This window comes from Tamandua tetradactyla, chromosome 4 (assembly GCF_023851605.1).
Source record: "Tamandua tetradactyla isolate mTamTet1 chromosome 4, mTamTet1.pri, whole genome shotgun sequence".
Lineage (NCBI taxonomy): Eukaryota > Metazoa > Chordata > Mammalia > Pilosa > Myrmecophagidae > Tamandua > Tamandua tetradactyla.
This window is the reverse complement of record NC_135330.1, coordinates 49,582,489-49,591,912: the sequence shown is the minus strand read 5'-3', so window position 1 is coordinate 49,591,912 and position 9,424 is coordinate 49,582,489. Positions and strand designations below refer to the sequence as shown.

The following is a 9,424-nucleotide window of genomic DNA, read 5'->3' as shown; positions in this document are numbered from 1 at the left end:
GCTTTTCCTTGTCATAAGAACAGGAGTGACAACTCCCAACCTCTTGTGTGTCATAGCTGAAACCAGCCAGGTTTTCAGTTTTCACCTATGTGCAGTTTAGCTTCCAAAATAAGACAGCTAAAATAAAATGTATAATTAACTTCTTTTTTCTTGCTAAAAAGCAAAGTAAGCAGTATAGAGTACACTGTGAACTAGAGTATGGGCTTTGAATACAGATTGCCTAATTTCGAAACCTAACTGCTCTAAAATTCAGGTGTCTAATCAGTAACCATGAGGATAATAAACACCTCCCTAGGTTTGCTGCAAGAAAGCACAGTGCCTGGCACATAGCATGCACTTAATAAGGCAAAGTTAGTGTATTATTCAAAATACTTCATTAATTTCAATGCCATAGCAAGCAATCATGCCAGTCCAAGAGTCTATAAACCTAAATTCAACCTAGAACAGAGCAACCAAAGGTGCTGACATAGGTAAGAATTGAAATACCTCTGTTCTACATTGGGTTTTTGTATACTGTATCTAAGTTACAGTCCAAGGGACACTTAAAATGAAAGAGCAGGAGTAAAATTTTTTCCCCAAAATATTCCACTCAAAATTTCACTAATTAATGGGGTGAAAATAAAAAAATAATTTGACAATTTCTCCAAGACCAGAAATCCTGGGGCCCATTGCAAATGAGGGTAAAGGTAAAGTGGTAGGAAAGACTGGTTGGTAATCAATGGTGAAATTTCTCTAAGTTCCTGGGTTCAACTAAAATACATTAACTCCTCCTAGAAAAGCAGATCCTGGGAACACTTCTTTAAAGTGTTCTCTTTAGATAATATTATCAAGGAAAACAATCTAAGTGACAGTGTATGAGAATATATCCCAATAGGTTTGAAGACTTCACCTACTAAGGGATGTCAGACCAGGAAATTGACATTTGAGGCTCTCAGTCCCTCTGGGGGCAAGAAGAAATGAGCCTCGATTATTGCAAGTCCTTTGTAGCTGGTAGGCAATCAGGTGCAAAACCAAAGCCTTCAAAACAATTTAGAGGGTCCAGCATGGTATAATATCCCTCATGAGACGATAAGGAGAGCTTCTTGAAGGCCCTGACAGGATCTGCACCCTAATAAAATGGCACTGACTGCTTTTGGGGAGACTTGGAGGTAGAAAAGCTTGTAGTTGCACTTTCTCTGTGTAACACATTGTATACTTCCCTATATTAAGAGCCTGGCCTTTGGCTCTGTCCTTACAGGTTTCTGTTAGTTTCCAGATAACTAGACCCTGGGGTAACAATTTTACAGCAGCGTAGGACATGCTATGGTAAGGGTGACAGTTGAGGGCAAAAAAAATAAATAACACTAAAAATAATATCTCTGGCCGGACAACAGTCTGGAAGATGTAGCCTTCTCAAATGTCTCTTCACACACCTCGGGAGTTCCCATGGATTGTCTCAGCTGTCTGAGTGAATTACTGGTTAATCACTGGAAATTGCCTCTTCCTTCCTGATCCACCAAGATAACTGCTGCTAAGACCATGCCACAGGTTATCGTTCTCATCCTAAGAGCATCTGGAAGGTACTGATTTCATCATAATGTTGAAAAGACACCAAGAAGTCATGATAGCCAATGTCACAGATATCTTCTCTGGTTGCCAATGACAGTACTGTCCTTTCACCAAGACTTTGGAAGATGTAGCACCTGAAATGGTCCATTTAGATTTTACTCTCCCTTTTATTTCAGAGCCCCCTCTGGCAGACTCTGGCATGAGCCCAAAGAAGTGTGCCAGCAGACAATCTTTAAAAAATAGCAGCTAGCTTCAAAAATGCCCCATCCCTTGAAAGCAAGGCCTTGTCATTCAGAGATGCACATATGTCTGATTGTCTAGTTCCACAGACTGAAGAAGTTCCTTAAAGGCTTAAGGAAATAGGTGTTTTGCAATATCACCTTGAGTCATGCCCAAACATATATGCCTGGAGAGAGAGGTACGGTCTGGACATACAGCAAAATTGTTTCATCTCTATAGATACACACATACACACACATGCACATACAAACCATCTCACTCCATCTGAACTAAATTTAAGTTTACCAACTCTCACTTCATAGCAAATCCTGATACTACAGATAATTTTGCTTTATTTCTCTTTGTATTCAATGATAAACTTCTGATTGCACTTACAAATTAAATCAATCTGTAAACATGTGAGAATCTAGCTGTCATCAAATATTTAATAAAGCCAAGAGAACAGAGGTTTGCTTCACTTGGGCTTTCCTACAGTGGCCTCCAATAAGCAGCTTGGTTTCTGAATAATATTAAAATCTAGAAAGGTAAGAAAGCAGCCAAAATTTTTCTTCATTACCATTTGTAGTACTAAGTTCCATAATATCACAGAACTGTAGGATAGTTAAATCTACAAGGGAGATAAGAAATCATCTGTCTCATTTGACAGATGAGGAAATTGAGATCCTGAGACATAAAGTGAACACATGCATATTGAAGGGTGAGTACTAAGAAATGTGTCAAGGTCAAATATAAATCAGTGGAGATGAACTTCATTACTGTTCCTCTTCTTTACTGGCAAGCAGAATACTAGACCATTATTGGAAATATCAGTATAGATTAATCATCCTTGATCCCTTCAATATGAACTGATTTCAACATCTAGATATTTTTCTTTTTAACTATAAGATACCGCAATATATCCACGAGACTTCTGTAGAAGTAAAAGCATATTCCATTTTACTCCAGACTTCATATCAGACCTCATACAATCCTATAATTCTTTTCCTATAGGAAATACAATTTTACAGCAGCCTTCATCTTATAAATGGAGCTGTTTAATTTAGAGTCACCAAATGATCCCAGTGTGTTCACAGCACATTTGTTGAAATTATAACTATAATGCTTTTGGATATGTATTATACTTGCCATGTATTCTATTGATCCATTGAAAATATTTTGCTTCTTATAAAAGGCACAAGGGGGCATTCATAAAGACAGTGAAATATGCTTTATACTTCAAGTTCTAACATTAAATATAATGGATTAGTGATACAAATAAAAGAGTGAACCAATACCTGATATTTTATTACCAGCTGTCCATAATTGAATTCAGTTGTCCTTTTTTCTTGATATCTTAATGCAGCTGTCTTTACACTGGGCTAATAGTAACCTTCGGCACATGAGGACTTTTCAAGTAGTATATGGGGATGTTTAGTTTTAAAGAAATCAATTTCCAAACCGGGCTATTCATACTTACTCTTTTCTAAAATTGATTTTCATTGTACTCCGAGGTCAAAGCATCATTAAGAATTAATGCTCTTACCTTTTCTTTCATAATCACCCCTTTCCTATTTTAGAAAAGAAAAATATAACCCTACCTTGATGTATAAAAACTTCTGGAACACCAAACAAGAGGAAATATTGACATTTTGATGTTGCATGTAAGGACATGGATAGTTTTAATGACAAGTAACATCCTCTTACAAATCAGACGGGACCAAATATTTTGTTTTTAACAAAATTGAAGGAGGATCTAATCAGAATTGTCAGCTCATAAATCATTAAATACACATTTGTGATTTTTGACATATAACTAGAAAACAGTCCAAAGTAGTGCTTGCTTCGGTGGCACATATATTAAAATTAGAACAATGTAGAGATAAGCATGGCCTCTGCACAAGGATGACATGCAAATTTGTGAACTGTTCCATATTATAAATAAATAATAACAAAGAGTCCAAAGTACTACTATAAGACGACTACTTCCATTCCCACGGTCCCTTACACTTACATACATAGAAATGAAAAACAGGATTATAGATGATGCTGAACCCTCCATCATTCTAGCACTAAGTTATGTTCAAACACAGATTTAAGACCTAGCTGGAAAAATTACATCTATCCATTTCATTACTACATATATTTAAATATTTTTATATTTAACATTTAATAGGCATTCATCCAAATGCCTCCACTTATGCAGCTATAAGAAGAAATGAAAAGATCATGCGTGTGACTACACAGATGAACTTCGAGGACATAATATGGAGTTAAATAAGTCAGACACCATGATTTATATAACTTCCTCAAGTAAGCCTTCCTTGAAATTTTTTGAAAAATCATCTCAAGAATTTAAGGTTTCAGTTTGTGATTGCACATCCATTATTCAGATTATCCTAATGACCTAAAGGGGAGTTGTCTTTTTTGCATAAAGTATATTAAAGATATAAGAGGCCATCCATACTGAGAAGGAGTGGCTGGTCTTGTGGAAACTCCTTCCCCACTCTGCCATGTAGAAAAATTTGAGGATCCCAAACAACAAAGTGCTGTATCTTACAGATTTGAGAGACAAGGATAGGAAAAGGGGACTTAGGACTTAATTGAAACAAAACTACACTTATTGCTTAAGCAGTGTGATGGTTGGGTTCAGGTGTCAAGTTGGCCAGGTGATTGGGCTCAGTTGTCTGCTCAGGCAAGCACTGGCCTAGCCATTACTGCAAGGATATTTTATGGCTGGTTGATAAACCAGAAGGCTGGTTTATTAAATATTCAGTCTGTTGATTGCATCTACAACTAACTACATCTATGTTCAACTAAGGGTGTGTCTTCCACAGCAACAGAATCCACTCAGTTGGATTTAATCCAACCAATTGAAGACTTTTAAAGGAGAAGAGATAATTTTCACTTCAGCAAGCCAGCCTCTCCTGCAGAGTTCATCAAAGAACTTAATCAGAGTTACCAGCCTCGCAGCTTGCCCTGGAAGTACAAATCATTGTACATTGAGTTGTGGGATAAAACTGTAAATTATTTTTCTAAAGTCTCAGTTCTTTTAAAAAAAAAGGGGGGGTAGAAAAAGAGAGAAAATCTATTACTCCACTAACCCTACTTAAATAGGCCATCTTTATTCTTTCCCTTAGAGGCAAATGCTGTTTACCTTCTAAGAGTGTTTTTCATAGATACATGCTTTTTAGGGAAGGAACAAATTGTTAATTATCTTCACTAATGAAATGTGCAATCATTTCAGTTAGATTTTAAATGGGGCACGACTTGCATTCATAAGGCCCATTGAATAAATGCCTATTAGGTACAGTTTAATGGTTTAATGCTTGATTCATGTTTTTTCTCTCTATGGTTGATTCTTATTGCACATTCAGTGCAGTTGGGAAATTTGATTTTCCTTCCTGGTATATATATAATCCCTGTATTCAGAAAGCTCAACTCAGCAAAATAACGATATGAAAGTAAAAATTTTACCTGAAAAAAAGGAGGACTATATCTCTGATAGTGATGAAGCCAATATTTTAGCTAAATTCATCAGTTTAACAAAGTTAACTCTTGTTTAACATTAGCAAGTGACTAACAAATCATAATTATTATTATATGCCACAAAAGAGATTCCTGTAACACTTGAAAAAGCTACAACAATTATTTTCTACATTTAAATCCAAACTCAAATTGGCAAATGGTGTTGATTTAATGGAGAAAAGCTTCCTCTGAGAATAAATTAAAAACAGTCTTGAAAATACTCTATTGTATATACTTCTACAAAAAGCAATAGCATATATCAATATACTAGAATAAGTTTCTCATTCGATATTTTCAAATTTGCATTAATTGAATGAGGCTTCAGATGGTAATAACCATAAAACAAGTCCCTGCTTTTATAATGCTTGAAAATTATCCTAATATCAGTTAATAACCTCAAAGACTGTGCATAAACTGGGATCTATGTGTATATATGAAAAATATTTTCTTATATTTACAGAGTTGGGTTAACACCATTTGCTCATATTCAGACTAAGTTTTGCTGTTTCCTTTATGATTTAGAAGTTATTAAGATTAAATTAATGGTTTGAATACTTAGCAGGTGTAGATTTCACATGCTACTATATTTACTTACATAATTTTCTCTTTTTCTTCTCTGGAATTCTCTCTCTAAAAGAGAAGGAATTAAGAGGAAAGTACATGAGTGTCTTAACTCGCCTTCAAACTTGAAATTCTTACTTTCACTTTCAAAAGAAGAGCGACTCATATCGTTTGCAACATTAATCAGACTGCAAGTTTGCTAATGTTTTTCTCTTCCTTCAGCAATTTTCCATATTCCTAAAAAGTCCCTCCGAGAGAGAAATAACACTTTAAATGAGCATGCCTGTTTATGTGTTAAAGACAGATGGAGAAGGGGAAAGAAAGGAGATAATTAAAAGGAAATGGAAAGTGTTTTGACATTTACATGTTCTTTCTTTTCAAACGCTCATCTTACAACCCTTTCATTTCTGCTAAGACGAAGGAGGCAGTGGAGATACCCCCCAGTTCAGAGTTGGTATTTCCCCCATGAAGTCATTAATTTGTGGAAAGACTACTTTCCCAACACTGAGTAAGAAAAAATAAAAATTATGTCCAGGGAAGGAAGAATGAAAATTAAGCAAAGTAAAAGAGTTTGTACTGTGTGCTTGCCTCTCACTCTTAGGGACAAAGCATTCTTATCTAATTTGTTCAGTTATCACTCTATGTTGACTTAACACATTGTGTTACAGAGTCGCCTCTATTAGCAGTGTGGCTGCTGCTAAAAATGTGTGTGTGTGTGACACATCATGGACATATAACAAGATAGAGACATAAGGGTAGACAATAGATTAAATGATAGATATATGTGATAGATGGATAGATATAGAGATGCAAGAGAGACTTAAGGAAAGGTTCAGGGTATTTGGGTAAGAGAAAAGCCCATAAAGGAATAAGTCTTGCGATGAAATTTGAAATAAAGGCAATTATCCAAATATAACAGCAGGATGAATGCTCCATCTTAGCAGGATGAATACTCAATCTTATTATACAGTAGTGTGCTTTTTTTTTTTTTCTCTTTTGCATGGGCAGGCACCAGGAATCGAACCCGGGTCTCCAGCGTGGCAGGCGAGAACTCTGCTGGCTGAGCCACCGTGGCCCCCCCCCGTAAGGCACATTTTTAAAGCATTTATAGCCAAATGAAGAAAGAACAATGTGTAGAGATGCATTGGGAGTATTATAAACCTGAAGTTTTGTTTGCTTGTTTTGTGAAGACGTTTTTGTAAAGAATTTGCAGTTTATCTTCAGGTCATGTTCTGTTCTTCCAGTGCAGGTTCTGGTAAAATCTGTGGCAAAATGACACATTAGCAGTTCTTTTGACTATATAAATGGTTCCTTGGAATTGTAGAAACCAACTAAAAGTCACTCAAGGGTTGACTTCTTAGAGCCTGCTCCATTTCATCTTGTGCCCACTTTTCAGGCAACCACAACCCATCATATTTTTGGAAACTGTGCATTTTAGGTTATGTGGGCAAGAAACCCTGCAGTTTGGATGCCAGTAGCACAAACAAGAAAAGTTTAACAATATAAAACTATCAAAGTATATCATTATAAACACATTTTATCAAAGAGTAATCTCTCATTACCCCCGTTAACATCTACAGTACCTAAGCCTGGTATATATCATCATTTGACATTGCTGACAACAAAATGCGGGCAGCAGAGAAAAAATTCTCCTCTTCTCTCCTTCCCAAACCACCCCTGCCACCCCCGCCTTAAAGATCCTCCACTGGACCATGTCCACAGTTTTGAATCTTTTGACAACTGTCTTGGCCATGAAGAATTCCATCCATAGACCAATTCAACTGTGCAATTTGCCCTGTGGCTTCAGTGATCTGCAATCTATGTCATAGTTTACCCAGCAGCTCTGACAAATACCACCCAACAGCTTGGCTTAAACAACAAGCATTTATTGGTCTCATAGTATTGAAGGCTAGAAGTCCAAAACCAAGGCTTTGGAAAGACCATGCTTTCTCCCCAAGATCTGCAGTGCTCTGGTGCTGGCTTGCAGCACCAGAAATCAAAAAGATGGCGGGAGAAGAACAGGAGTGGGTGAATGAATGAGGGAAGGAGCCATGAGCATATGTAGAAACTACGTTCTACATTAACTTGTTCCCTCTTTGACCTTTCTCCCATTCTAAAAGTCAAATTTTGAAGATGAAAATGGAAGGAAATAAGCAAAGTCAGAGCTCATTCTCTCCAGCCTAGTCAGAGTTCCTGACAACCATTAGGCATATGATCAAGAGAAGCAGATAATGACTTGCATCATTTGTGATACCAGCAATTTCTTTTCAAACAAGATGGCCTTACTATGAGTAAGCGAGTCTTACTCACAGGAGAATATCACTTTTATTTTTACGAAATACTCTCTGTTTCTTTTTAAGTTAAATATATTCATGTTTCCTTTCCTCAAGTATCTCAGTTTTGGATTTTATACTGATATACCTTCTAAAGACTCACTTTATTTTTGGGGTGCATGAGTCAAGAACTGAAGACTCACTTATTTTAAATGTCACCAGTATATAGTGGTTATCAGGAGATTTCCCATGAACAAGTTCAAAATGAAGAAATTAAGATTGCTCTCTGAAAGTTAAACTTTGAAATCCTATTTAGATATCTCAGAAATTAATGTTCTCACAAACACATACAACCCTTTACATCACTCTTTAGCAAAATCACACACATCTTCTTTCCCTTAGATTCTTTAAGATGCACTATGCTAGACTGCATGGTTATCGACATGGACATTAAAAAATCACAGCTCTAACTGGCTTTAAACCATGATCTACCTTCATTAGACATTTCACTATTCACAGTTTAGAGAAGGGTCTGACTTCCAGAGTCTGAGATCTACAACTCCCAGTGTCCGCTCATGATATAGCGGCCTGGACAAGATTTTTATATTCTTTGAACCAGGCTTTCCTTATCTGTTAATTGGGGACCGCAGAACAATATCTATCTCATGGGGTGATAGTGAGGTTCAAGCGAGATGATGGATAGAAATGTTTGCCAGGGATTTTGATATTTAATGGTCCTTAAAACATGAACTGGCTGTGAGTACATTTTCCGTGGTAGAAAGAACAGAAGCTTTGCAATGAAGTAGAGCTAAGCTTTAATCGCAGCTGCAACACTGACCAGTTAAATGACGTTGAGCAAGCTGTTTAAGACTCTCTAGACCGGTTTCCTTTACTCTAAAATAGGGCTACCAACAGAGGTATTGTAATGGTCAGATATAAAAATATGTCAAGTACATACAGCATCAGACTATTATATTGTTCATTATAATTCTACAATAAAAATAAAGAAATTGATAGAATATTCCAAACTAGGTCCCAGGTGGGAGGGGAGGAGATGCAAAGAATAAGACTGTAAAAGACCTTATTTACTCTCTGCAGGTCCAGCCAGAAAATTTGGAAGAAATGTCCCTCTTCCCCACCTCCTCCAGCACCAAATCTTGACAGCTGTACTCAAAAACACCTCTCTAATCTATCTGCCTCCTTGTTCCTACCACAACTACCTGGCACAGACCCCTGTCATTTACTTCTCGGCTACTGTAACAGCCTCTCAGACTCCACTCCATGTTGTTCTCTCACAG

General features: G+C 36.7%; 1 non-coding gene across 1 annotated transcript; it reads left to right on the top strand.

Moving 5' to 3' along the window:
- Positions 1-3,600: 3,600 nt before the first annotated feature.
- On the top strand, positions 3,601-3,704 carry LOC143681894 (U6 spliceosomal RNA). The gene has a single exon (XR_013174944.1). It is a non-coding gene; the product is annotated as a U6 spliceosomal RNA (small nuclear RNA).
- Positions 3,705-9,424: the final 5,720 nt, after the last annotated feature.